This window comes from Loxodonta africana, unplaced genomic scaffold (assembly GCF_030014295.1).
Source record: "Loxodonta africana isolate mLoxAfr1 unplaced genomic scaffold, mLoxAfr1.hap2 scaffold_57, whole genome shotgun sequence".
Classification (NCBI taxonomy): domain Eukaryota; kingdom Metazoa; phylum Chordata; class Mammalia; order Proboscidea; family Elephantidae; genus Loxodonta; species Loxodonta africana.
In genome coordinates, this window is record NW_026975294.1 from 1,319,215 (window position 1) to 1,333,130 (window position 13,916).

Consider the following 13,916-nt stretch of genomic DNA (forward strand, 5'->3'; position numbering starts at 1 on the left):
CTTAGGAGAGCCCTCGGGGAAAGGTCCACTGTCCTCTGCTTGATCTCCTTTTTTGTCTGGGGGACAATTAGAAAAGGAACAAACAAATTGTTGAAACATTTTAAGGCAGGGTTTGGGAAGTTGTGCTTGGTAGGTAGAGGAGAGCTTGAGGATTTGAAGGAAAATGAAAGACGTCAACATGGGAGCAGAGGGCTCGTTTTGTGTGACTACAGATGGTAGAATGTGGACAAGTGGTTGGAAATATAAAAAAAAAGAAAATCTCCTAACCATCCACTCATATTTCAAAATTTAGGTCAAGCATCACTTCTGGTGGAAGCCTTTCCAACCCTACACCTGGTAGAATTTCCCACCCTGATCCATACTCTATTGTCTTTAAGAAACACTTCTGCCACAACTAGGGACAAACTTGATTGCATTTACACGTTGTGATTGATAGCAAAAATGGCCACATGTTCTAATATGTATGTATCCATACATATTAGATGACTTACAGCTCCCTTTCTCAAGAGCAAGATTCTTTCTCCAGTCCTTGAATTTGGACTGATCTATGATTGCTTTGGCCTTTGGGACAGTACAAAGACTAATAGAAGCAGAGACCGGATATAATTAGACACATCGTGGCTTGCTCCCTTACCAAAAACCAAACCCGTCACTCTCAAGTATATTCTAACTCATAGTGACTGAAAGACAGAGTAGAACTGCCCCATAGGATTTCCAAGGCTGTCATCTTTACAGAAGGAGAGTGCCATGTCTTTCTTCCACAGAGCAGCTGGTGGGTACAAACTGATTACCTTTCCTTTAGCAACTGAGCCCTTAACCACTGCACCACCAGGGCTCCTCCTTGCCCTCTTGCTGCTCTTCAAACACTGAGAACCCATGGGAACAGCCCAGGCCACCCTAATAAATGACAAGAGATCATTAGAGAATCCAGCTGAGAAGATTTCAGGCCCTCTGCCCGCCAGTGGACATGGTGGCTGATTCCAGATACATGAGGGAGCCCAGCCGAGACTGGCTGAGTCTGCCCCAGACCAGAAGAACCCCAAACTGCCAACCCACAAAACTGTGAGTGAAGTAACTGCTTGTTCTTTTAAGGCACTTCATTTTTGGGTCATTTGTTATACAGCAATTGATAACTGATTTGTTAACTGGGTTGTTTCTCTCACCAGACTGCAAGGAATCTTAATCATTCCTGTTTCAACAGTATCTGGCAGAGGGTTGTTCCTGTAGTCATTAGACAGTAGAAATTTCATTTACATAATTTAAAAGTTTCTGTCATTATGTTTTAATTTTGTTTTATAAATAAGATATGGCTGGATTTGCAAGTCTAAGCTGAGTGTACATGTTTTTTCCTAAGGTATTAATCCCTTTTTCTTGCTATTACTCATACATTTAGACATAATTCCCATATTATACTTCACATTCACTGTTCTTTTTTTTTTATTATTATTCTGCCTTTCCTGTTTCTTTTTTTATTGGAATGATGAAATTTCTCTTACTTTCTTTTTCCTTCTAGCTATTTGAAAGTTGTATTCTCAATTCCTATTCTTTCATAGTAAACATGAGATCTTTGAACATTTTAATATTTGGTATATTGTATCAAGTTCATATCTCAGTTCTCCTCTCAAACAGTAATTTTTTGCTAGCTGCCATTGAGGTGACTCCGACTAATGGTGAACTTAGGTACCACAGAACTAAAGGTTGCCAGGTCCTGTGTCATCCTCACAAATGCCAGCAATTTAGATTCCATCGTTACGGCTAATGTGCCAGTCCATCTCACCAAGGGTCTCCTACGGCCTTGTTGGCCTTCTTCTTCATCAACCATGATATTCTCCTCTAGGACTGATTAATCTCTCCTGATGACATGTCCAAAGCAAGTGAATTGGACAGTATTCTCTTGTGATCTGTAAGGGTTTAATTGTCTAATTTTCAGAAGTAAATCTCCAGGTCTTTCTTCCTAGTCTGTCTTAGTCTTGAAGCTCCATTGAAACCTGTCCACCATGGATAACCCTGTTGGTATTTAAAATACTGGTGGCCTAGCTTCCAGCATCATAGCAACATCCAAACCACCGCAGCACAGCAAACTAAGAGACAGGCAGTGAGCTGAACAGCATATTGTTGTTGTTAGGTGTCATCAGGTCAGTTCTAATTTATAGTGACCCTATATACAGCAGAACAAAACACTGGCCAGTCTTGTGCCATCCTCACACTTGTTATTATGCTAGAGCCCATTGTTGCAGCCACTGTGTCAATCCATGTCACTGAGGGTCTTCCTCTTTTTCACTTTCTACTTTACCAAGCATAATGTTCTTCTCCAGGGCCTGGTCTCCCCTGATAACATGTCCAAAGTGTGTGAGACAAACACTCACCATCTGTGCTTGTAAGGAATATTCTGGCTGTACTTCTTCCAAGACAGACTTGTTTGTTCTTCTGGCAGTCTGTGGTATATTCAATATTGTTCACCAACACCATAATTCAAAGGTAGCATTTCTTCTTCGGTTTCCCTTATTCATTGTTCAGCTTTCATATGCATATGAGGCGTTTGAAAATGTCATGGCTTGTGTCAGGCACACCTTAGCCTTCAGAGTGACATCTGTGCTTGTCACCACCTTAAAGAGTTCTTTTGCAACAGATTTGCAATACATCATTTGATTCCTTGATTGCTGCTTCCATGAGCGTGGACTGGGGAACCAAATGAAATGAGATCCTTGATAACTTCAATCTTTTCTCTGTTTATCATGATGTTGCTTATTGGTCCAGTTGTGAAGATTTTTGTTTTCTTTATGTTGAGGTGCAACCCATACTGAAGGTTGTAGTCTTTGATATTCACCACTAAGTGCTTCAGGTCCTCTTCACTTTCACCAAGTTTGTGTTATCTGCATATCGTAGGTTGTTAATGAATCTTCCTCTAAACCTAATGGCACGTTCTTCTTCATAGAGTGTAGCTTTTTGGATTATTTGCTCAGCATACAGATTGAATAAATGTGATGAAAGGATAGAACCCTGACACAAACTATTCCTGATTTTAAACCACATAGTACCCCTTGTTCTCTCTGAAAAACTGCCTCTTGGTCTATGTACAGGTTTCACATGAGCAAACTTAACTGTTCTAGAATTTCCGTTCTTTGAAGTGTTATCCATAATTTGTTATGATTCACACAGTATAATGCCATTTCATAGTCAATAAAATGCATGGAAACATCTTTCTGGTATTCTGGTATTCTCTGCTTTCAGCCCAGATCCATCAGACATCAGTAATGATATTCCTCATTCCATATCCTCTTCTGAATCTGACTTGAATTTCTGTTGCAACTTCTTTTTAATGATCTTCAGCAAAATTTTACAGGGTTTTGATATTAATGATATTGTTTGATAGTTTCTGAATTTTGTTGAATCACTTTCTTTGGAATGTGCACAAACATGGATCTCTTCCAATCGGATGGCTAAATTATTCGGCCAGTGCTGCATTTGTTTGTTGAAACATCTCAATTGGTACCTGTCAGTTCTTGGAGTCTCATTTTGTGCCAATGCCTTCAGTGAAGCTTGGGCTTCTTCCTTCAATACCATCAGTTCTTGATGACATGCTGCCTCCTGAAATGGTTGAACATCGACCCATGTTTTTTTTTTTTTTTTTTTTTTGTGTGCAGTGACCCTGTGTATTCTTTCCATCTTATTTTGATGCTTCCTGTGTTGTTCAATATTTTGCCCGTACAATCCTTCACTATTGCATCTCGAGGCTTGGATTTTTTCTTCAGTTCCTTTAGCTTGAGAGATGCCAAGCATGTTCTTCCCTTTTGTTTTTCTAACGCCAAGTCTTTGCACATGTCATTATCATACTTTGTCTTCTCGAGCCGCCCTTTGTAAATCTTATCTTCAGCTCTTCTACTTCATCATTTCTTTCATTTGCTTTAGCTACTTTACGTTCAAGGGCAAGTTTCAGAGTATCTCTGACATCCATTTTGGTCTTTTCTTTCAGTATAAGGGCTGTATTTGAGGGTACCATCATTTTTATAACTTGCAAGTATCCTCTGTCAGGGCAGTTATTGACTGTAGCTGCACACCATCTAGTTCTTCTGGTTTCAGGCTGATGGAGTCCCTGGTTTATGTGGCCATTAAGGGAAGACCTGTTATTCAAGGAATTATACTTAGAGCAAAATTTGTATATTTATGTATAATTTAAAATTTCTCCTTTAAAATTGCCTTTCCCTGAACAGAAAGCTCTCACCATGTCATTATGAGAAATACTCTTTCAGTGTGAGGCAGAAAGAGATGTCCATATTTGAGAGTCCGATGGTACAAATCTCAGTAGCCAAGACACAACCACATCAACTGTGTGTGTGGGTGGGTTGTATATGTCAACATAAGGGTCTGTATTTTTCTGAGTATGAAGGTAGGATTGGCGAGTTAAGGAAGAAAGAGATGGAAGCATCTTGGGAGTGGAGTGCAAGCTCCGTGACAGAAGCTGCAGCAGGGGATCTCTCAAGAGGGTTTTAGAGGCCAGTTAGAAACCTAGGAAAAAAAAGGAAATAGGGGCAGTGGAGGGCAGCACTGGAGTAGTGGTTGGGGGCAGCAAAAATAATGGTAGTGGAGAGTAGGAATGTAAAAAAATTCTATCCTATAGCTCTCTTTGCTGTGAGGGTTTTTTAGGCCCTTCGAGAGATGTGGGGAGAAGACATAGGAGAAGGGGAGTTCCTGAATCTAGGGGAGGAGTCTGCAAGCCATCTTCTACCCTCAATGATGTGGGCTCTGGGCTCCTTCAACTTCTCACTCCCAGAACCTCCTGAGATATTTTCTTAATTCTTCACATAGTACATTAATATCATGTCATTAGAAAATATAATAAAGTACGCTTCTCTCTAACCACCCTTTCCCCCATCCTATAGTCTCTGCCCTAGTTGTCCACTGGCTTCCTTCCTTTCCACCAGGTACAGATCCTAAACAACAGAGTGCCTCGTCTGCACCTGTTCTGGAAAGCTCTCAAACTCCCAATGAATTCTGTAGCTTGATCCCTCACTTATTCCTACATTTCTGGTTGATATAAGAATTTGGTTAATTGTCCACCAAATGACAGGAAATGCTTTCTCAGGACGCTCCTCCTTATGACCTTATCCATTCCCAATTCCTTCATCTTGTCCTATCATGACTCTCTTTTCAGGTGGAAACCAGACCCTTTGTTCCATAACACACATCAATCTGGGACAATTTTTCCTCTCACCCTTATCTAGAGTCTTAGAGAAAGGCCTCTTCCTTGTGTATCACTGTTTCATCCTCTCTGGATGAAGATGTCCAATCGTAATGATGTTCTGAAGGATCTTTATCCCTTTTCCCAGTTCTTCATGATGCATGACTGTTTGGTGACTTGGGGACCCCGGTTTTGTCTGGAATTTCCGTGATAGAGTAGTTCCAGGTGCCCTCCCACAGGATCTCAGATCAACACCCTCACCAAAAGAGATCAGCATGAACGCCATGGCTTCCATAACCCTGTGTGACATCATTCCTGACATTGCTCAGTTCCATGGGCCCACTTTAAATAGAAACACAGCAAAAAGAAAAATATGAAACTGTTCAAGTAGGAGCTTGAATACTGCCAGTCCCAGACTGGGAAAAGGGGACTTAGATGTAAAAAAGGAATTGCAACTTTTCTCTGCACTCCATGTCGTTACTATCCCTTGGTGGGGAGAGAGAGAGTACAGGGAATCGTTACAGTGTGACCAGGAGTTGATTTCTCTGAAACTTCTCATTTGACTCTCTTGGAATCATGTCTCTTCAGCCCTGGTCATACAGTATCCACTCTGAACACCTCTCAGGTCTCCTTATCCTCTGAGGCTTCACACATGCTCTTCCCTGTGACTAGAAAATTTTCTCTCCCCTCCCGTCTGATGGCCTACTCTCTGGTGAAGCATGATGGTTAAGAGAACTGACCCCATTGGAACAGATTGGGCTTGTGAGCTCACCATAAAATGCTAAGACTCAGGAATTTGTGGTCAGCCGGAATGGGAGGTTTAGGAGTTGACTTGGGGAAAGTCCATGACCTCTGCATCTTCCAGGCTCTGCTTTCACTCTGGAGCCCATATAGAAAAGGAGCTGGTAAATGGAGACAGCATTTGAGGAAGCAATTAAGAACCTTGGGGTGGTGATGACTTCTCAGAGGAAAATAAAAGTTTCAACAGGGAAATGCTAGGGTCTACTCTTGTATGACCCCAAACTATAAATAGGGATGAGTGGTTGGAAAACAGTAGAACAAAAGATGATCTGCATCTGGTCACAAATGTTTCAGATGCCTCAGTGGATTCAGCCTGTCTCCTCAAACTTCTCTCTGGAGAAGACATGGGCCTTCCTGGACCCGGGCCTTTTGTCACCCCTTATTTTTTTTTTTTTAACTATCCAATCATATTCCCAACTTGGTTCAGGCATCAATTCCTGGTTGTGCTCTTCCCTAAATATCCTCCTGGTAGATTTGTTCACTTCTTGCTCCCTACTCCATTGTACCTGCAAAACCCTTTACCACAGTATAAAACACAATTGCATTTACCTGTTGTGGTTGATGTAAGAAATGTCTACACATTCATCCTCTCTCTGTGCCCATGCCTTCTATGAGACTCTGGAGAGCCTTTCATTAGCAGTAGGAGTCTTTCTCCATCCCTTAGTTGGGGCTGACATTATTGTTTTGGACATTGGGATGGTAGACAACCTGATAAAATGAGAGAGTTGAAAGACTTTACATTGAGACTTCCCTTTTGTTGCTCTTAAACCCTGAGAACTCATGGGAACATCCTCATGCCAGCCTGCTAGATGATGGAAGACCAATGGAGGGAGGATCTAGCGGTTTCACTGACTTGATGTTATGAACTGGCTCCCAGCTACCTGGAAGCAAATTGTAGACACAGGAGGAAGCCGTGTTGTGAGCCACTGAGGCTGGCCCAGATCAGAAGAGTTCCAAACTGACAACTTGAAAAATTGTGAACTGGTAAATTGTGGCTCTTTTAAGACACGACAGTTTGGGGTCATTTGTTACACAGCAATACATGACTGATACAACTGTTAACTTGGCTGTTTCTCTCACCGGGCATTGAGGGAAATTCTCTGAGTCATTTCATCATCAAGAGCAACTGCCATAGGGTCTCACATATAGCTGTTATAGTGTAAATGTTTGCTGACTTCATGGATGAATGAATAATATGAATTGTAAGTGTGAATCAGCACAAATTCCTGTGTGCAAGAAAACTTGATATTTCTTTAAATAAACTGAATTCCAACTCAGAGCTCTTGGCTTACAAAATTGGGGTAAAATTTTAACCTTACTTCTTTGTAGGGGTGTATTTGATGTTGGTTTATTTTCTGGGTATACTGGGGTCTAAAGAAGGACTAAGGTTTGGAGATCTTTAACACACCCATCGCCTCAGCCTATGTGGGTGATCTCTCTAGAAGCATTGTCTCTGCTGCTTCCATTCCCAGATGGAGCATGAGAACCTTGGCAGGGCTGGGAACACCATAATGTGATTTGTCTACTTGTATGCCTGCATTACCCTTTGAGGTGCTGCCACCTACCCCAGGGCATTATCAAGAAGCAGGCCTCACCCCTTCCCAATGTGTAGGTCTCTGCTGTCTGACTCCCACTCTTCCTCTGGGTTCCAGTTCACTCAGTGTGATTACTCCAGTGAGCTGAGACTCTTACAACAGACTCTTCAGAGTCTTGAAGTTTCAGGGCTTTAACTCTGTGAGTCCAATTACCTCTTTGAAATGAGGTAGGGAAGGTTGAAAAACATAGGAAGATTTTATTTTGAATTTAATGTTTCAATAAAATTTCTTGCCATGCATTTTCAAATGGTTCTGCCTAACAATTCCCTCTGTCCTCTTACAAGATGCAGGACGATGAAGAGGGAATGTTTGTTGTGTCATAATCTGCAGAAGGCTGCAAAGTGCACATGGGGTCCGTTCCGCCCGATGCTCACACTTGAGCACCACACCCACATGGAAATCTTTGCAAGTGTGACTGAGTCCCTCACACAACCACAGTGAACAACTTTCAGATTCTCATAAGCAGGAATTATTTGTGTCCATTATTTGTGTCCGAAGACGAGGAACTCCTTGGAGACCCTACTCTGTCCTACAGGGTCACTGTGAGTTGGAATCGACTCCATGGCATCAGGTTTTGTTTTTGCTTTTGGGGGGGTGGTTGATGTCAGCTGCAGGATAGTGTTTAAAAAAATGTTGACAGCGTAGCAGGTAAAACCAACCAAATGAAACGGAAATGAAATGTCTTTTTTCACACTTACTGACCTCACAGTTCCTTCAAAGTGTTTATTTTCCACTGGGTTCAGAGGCAAGAGGGAACTCTTCATGAGAGAGACACAGCTTGGGACACCTCCAAAATTATACGTCTCCCTCCTGATGTTAGGTAACATTACATACTGTTTGGCTGGTTTATCATCTGACTGCTCCACAAAAATAGAAGTCCCATGCAGGCAGGACCTTGTCTGCTGTGTTGGTCAGAGTGTCGTAGTTCCTGGCACCTAAGAAGCTTCCAGAAATGATATGTCTGATTGAATGAGTGGGTGGGTTTTTATAAAAACCATGGAAGTGCTCTGTTTATGTAGTTACAATAGTGAAAACAGGCATAAGGAAATGGAGACTAGTTATGTATGATTAGAAATGGAGACTAGTTATGTATAATGAGAACAGAACTTGTTAATGAAGAGATAAAAAAATAAGATGTTTTAATAGAATGTACCCCCTTCACTTTGGCTGGAGAGAGATATGGTAAAATCGGGTTGTTTTCACCTACTGATCCATAGGTTTTGTATATTTAATTGAAATGTTAGTCTTTTGGGAGTCACAAATATTTCTATTGAGATATAATTCACCCGCCATAACATTGCCTTTTATAATGTGCACAATTCTGTGGTTTCTAGTATATGGACAGAGTTGTGCAACAATCACCACTGTCTAGCTTCAGGATATTTTCAGTACCCTGTAAATAAACGCCCTACATATTAGTAGTCATCCTCATTACTCCTTTCCTCCAAGACGTAGCAACTGCTAATCTACTTTCTGTCTGTGTTGGTTTGTCTGTTCTGGATATTTCATGTAAATGGAATCATGCACCATGCGGTCATTTCTGTTTGGCTTCTTTCACTTAGCATAACATTCTCAAGGTTTGTCCATATTGTGCCATGTATTAGTACCTGATGCCTTTTAATGGCTGAGTAATATTCCATTTTACGAGTATACCACAGTTTATCTGTCAGTTCATGACTTGGGGATTCTCTCCACATTTTGGCTATTTATAAATAATTCTACTATGAAAATTCTTTTGTAAGTTATTATGTGAACATGCTTCAGTTGTCCTGGATGCATACCTAGGAGTGGAATTGCTATGTTGCATGTTAACTCTGTGTTTACCTTTCTGAGCAAGGACCTAACTGTTTTCCAAAGCGATTGGATCACGTTACATGTCCACCAGCAATGTATGAGGGTTCTAGTTTCTCCACATCCTCACCATTTGTGTTGTCCATCCTGTTGATTTCAGCCATCTTAGTGGTTTTGAAATAATAGTGCGTTTTGGTTTTGATTCTCATTTCCCTAATGACTAATGAGGTTGAGCTTCTTTTCATGTGATTATTGACCATTTCTATATCTTCTTTGGAGAAATGTCTATTCAAATCCTTAGCCTACGAATTTTTCTTCAGATTTTTGCCTGTATTTTTGCTTTCTTCATATAGTTTTTCATATGCCAAACATCTATATCTGTATCTTACCAGTTTTAGCCTTCACAGCTTTGGGATTTTTAGATAATCTTTCTCTTTTACCAACAAAAAGCAAAACAAAATCTCTCATAGTTTCTTCTGAAATTTTTATGGTGGCATATTTTACTTTTAAATATGCGATCCTTTTGGAATTTCGTTTCCTGTAAGCTATGAGAAACCGGATGAAAATATTTTTACAGGTGATCTAAATGATTACCAAATTGCTGCAAGCACTCCTTTTTGCCTTTTTGCATAAGCCATATCTTAACTGCATTTTCCCATATTCCATGTAGAAAAGCATTTTTACAGAAGGAGGCCCACCATTCCCAGCCATTTCATTTTAAGGTTTTGCTTTGCTACAATAGAAATCCCTTCTATACCTTATCCACACACCTGTTCTCATAGCCAATAACAAGTTTTGTGTGAGTAGGACTCCTGTGAATTTATAAGATGAAGTTGAATTTTATAACTGGTTCCATGTGGTGCAGCCCAGCAGAAGGACAGACAGAAGCAGAAGCTCCAGAGGGAACAGAAGCTATAAGAACATGAGCCTCTAGAGATTTGCTACTGCATTTCACAGAAAGCTCTAGACTTTTCTTTATAAGCTTATCATTATATATGGCCATCACCTTAGAACAGACGAGAATAGTGCTTTTTAAGCGAGGCATTCAGGACAGAACTGGAGAAAAATGTAGAACAAAATCCTAATTCCAAAAAAAAAAAAAAAACCCAGAATTCTAGCTTGACAGAGACTGGAGAAACCCTGAGGATCTGACCCCCAGACATCCTTTTAGCTCAATAATGAAGTCACTCCTGAGGTTCACCCTTAACCAAAGATTAGACAGGCCCATAAATCAAAATGAGACTCCTGGGGCATACCAGACCAGGAACAAGGACTAGAAGGCAGGAGAGGACAGTAAAGCTGGTAATAGGGGACCCAAGGTCAAGAAGAGAGAGTGTTGACATGTCTTAGAGTTGGTAACCAATGTCATAAAACAATATATGTCCTAACTGTTTAATGAGAAGCTCCTTTGCTCTGTAAACCTTCATCTAAAGAACAATTAAAAACAAAAGTTAGGCATTCAGAAGAAGGAGGGTGTTCATTCTTTAGCAGATGGTTAGACTTATGTGTTCTGGTGAACATATGTACCCATTTCTATTGGGTATGTATCTAGAAGTAGAATTGCTGGGTCATAGAATATATGGATGTTCACAGCTTTAGTAGATATGGCCAAAGCATTTTTAAAGTGGTTGTACCAAATTACACTTTCACTAGCAGATTAGAATTCCAGTTGCTCCATGTTCTACCAAATAGTTGGTATTTCCATTTTTTTTTTTTTTATTTTAGCCATTCTGGTGTGCAGGGTTAGGATCACATTGTGAGTTTTTATTAGAATTCCTCTGATAACTGATGTAGTCCCTTTCCATATGTATGTTGGCCATACAGAAATCTTTTATAGAGCATTCAAGTATTGTCTTTCTATTGAATTCTCTTTTTTTTCTTTATGAATCATCCTTTGTATATTCTAGAACCAAGTTTGTAGTAGGATGTATGTATTGCAAATAACTTCTGCTTCCACAAGAATTCTCCCTTGTAGCTTGTCATGAACTTTCAAATTAAAAAGCATGCCTTTTACAAAAACAGGCAAATGTATAGAAACGAAAGTTTATAGGGGTTCCCAGGGGCAGGAGGGAGGGAATAAAGAGGTGCTATTGCATATTTTTTTATTGCATTTTTTTTATTATTATTGCATATGGAAACTGAGTTTCTGTTTACAGTGATAGAAAAATCACACAGATTAAGGGTAGGGCTGCACAGCCGATTAATGTAATTCCTGTCAATAGTGTGTACACCTGTACAACTCATTCACTTGGCAAAGGTTGTGTGTTATATTTACATCAACAACAAAAATGTGTAGCTGCTGAGGCAAAATGATAGTACTGAATTGATGAGATGTATTCTTTAATTATACTCTTCTCTATTTTCTCATTTGTTTTTATAAGAAGTTACTGTTAAAATCAAAGATAATAAAACGTTTGCATGATGAAAGTGGATAGCAATGTCTATTCCACTCATTGTGTCCCTCTGAAGTTTAAATGAGGAACTACATGCCACTAGCAGACGCCCAGCCTTATTTAGCACTCAGGAAATACTCATTTCTCCTACCCCTCTGGCTCACAGTCTTCTCCCCTTCTTTATTTGCTCTTTTCTGTTTCCAACTGGTTGCATGTGACCACCAGGCTTCCTGACTCCATCATTCTGCTTTCCATACCAATGTTATTGTAACCTTGGGATCTTGGGCAGTGGTGAAAGTTACTCACTGTCCCTGCCATTATGATGGGGACAAGCCAGTGCGGGTGGGAGGGGCAGTGGGGAAATTCGGCCTAGAGAAAGGACAGCCCACCTTCCAGGAACCACACTGACCTTCAGAGAGCTTTGTTAGCTGTGGTTCACCTGGCCAGCTTGTAGGCGTCAGGGTGCCCTAGGGCTTGGTGTTTAGTCCTCTCTCTCTATTGACACTCTCTGTCTGGAATGCCTCAGTGTGTCCACAGCCATCGGTCTGTAGCTGAGGTCGTGAGATTTACACCTCCAGCCATTTCAACTCCTCCTGGGTCCAGACTTATACTCAAATACAAAACATCAGCTTAAATCTCTGTATCGGCCTCTTCATGTATAAAATGTGCGTTATAATGGTACATTCCTCATAGGGCTATCATGCAGAACAAATATCTTAGGAAAGGAGAAGCCCTTACAAGAATCCTGGCACCAGCGCACGTACTCAGTAAGTGTTAGCTGTTAGTATTATTACCTGACATCTCCATGTGGATATCTTAACAGCTATTCCATGTTATCAAGGCCACGAAACAATTCTGGTCCCAACTCCATTCCACACTTATAAATGAATTTCCCAGGGCTTCAGTGATGGGAGTCTGTGTGTTTTTCCACACAATGGACATGGTTATGAAAGGTTGGCCAGGGCCTTCATAATAAGCTGCTCGAAAGTTCATATGAGTGGCCATTGAGACAAGTTACAACCAACTAATGCGGAAAAAAAATAGAACCACTCTCAACTGCTCATGCTAGTATTCTCAGTCCAGAATATCTGGTGAGGGCACTATTATGGACTGAATTGTATAACCCCAAAAGGTATGTTGAAATCCTAACCACCGTACCTGTAAATGTGACCTGATTTGGATATAGGGGATTTTAAAATTATATTAATGAGGCCATACTGTAGGGTGGGTCCTAAACCTAGTCCCTTCTGAGTTATAAAAACAGCAGAATAGACACAGCCACACTCAGTGGGAGAGGAAGACAGACAACGGAGCAGATGCATCTACAAGACCAGGAACACAAAGGGTGGCTAGAAGCTGCTAGAAGCTGGAGTAGACATGAGCCATACCCTGAATTCAGGCAGGTAGCCTCCTGAACTGTGAGAATAAATTTCTATTCTCTAAAGCCACCCAACTGTGTTATTTTTTTTTTCCTACGGCAGCACTAGGTAACTAACACACATACCTGTGCTTATAAATCCAGCCCAGTGTAAAATAGTGCTCTCCCCTCCGTGGTCTAGCCCACCTGAATCCCGCTGTTTCCCTGTCAGTGTCCTCTGCTTTCACTGAGAGCTGTGACAGAGTTGCCTTGATGCTGCTGCATAGACATTCACTTTATTTTTTACTTTGTATTTATGATTAACATATTAATTCTAATATTTTCTATGGTTTTTAAATTTTTCTGTGGAGACATTCCTATAATCTATGAATAATAAGAGTTATACGTTTTTCTTTTTGTACTCCAGTGTTAAATATTTAATAGAAATAATGAGAGAAAGCATCCTTATTTTATTGCTAATGAATATTAAAGAGAATGTCCCATATTTCACTAGGAACTATCATGCTAGTTGTAGTTTTCCACATTCGGGAACTCCTTTTCTGTTCCGTGTTTGCTCAGAGTTCTTATGTCTCAGTGTGGTTGGATTTTATCACTGCCTTTTCACCGTCTCTTGAGGTGAACCTGTGTCTTTTCTTCCTTAACCTACACATGTGGTGAATTAAATTATTAAACCTTTAATGTTCACTCAAGCTTGCATCCTTTAAATAAACCCCTTTGATCATGGTGTATTACATGCTTTATACCTTGCTGGATTTCTTTGCCAGCATTTTATGTAGGTT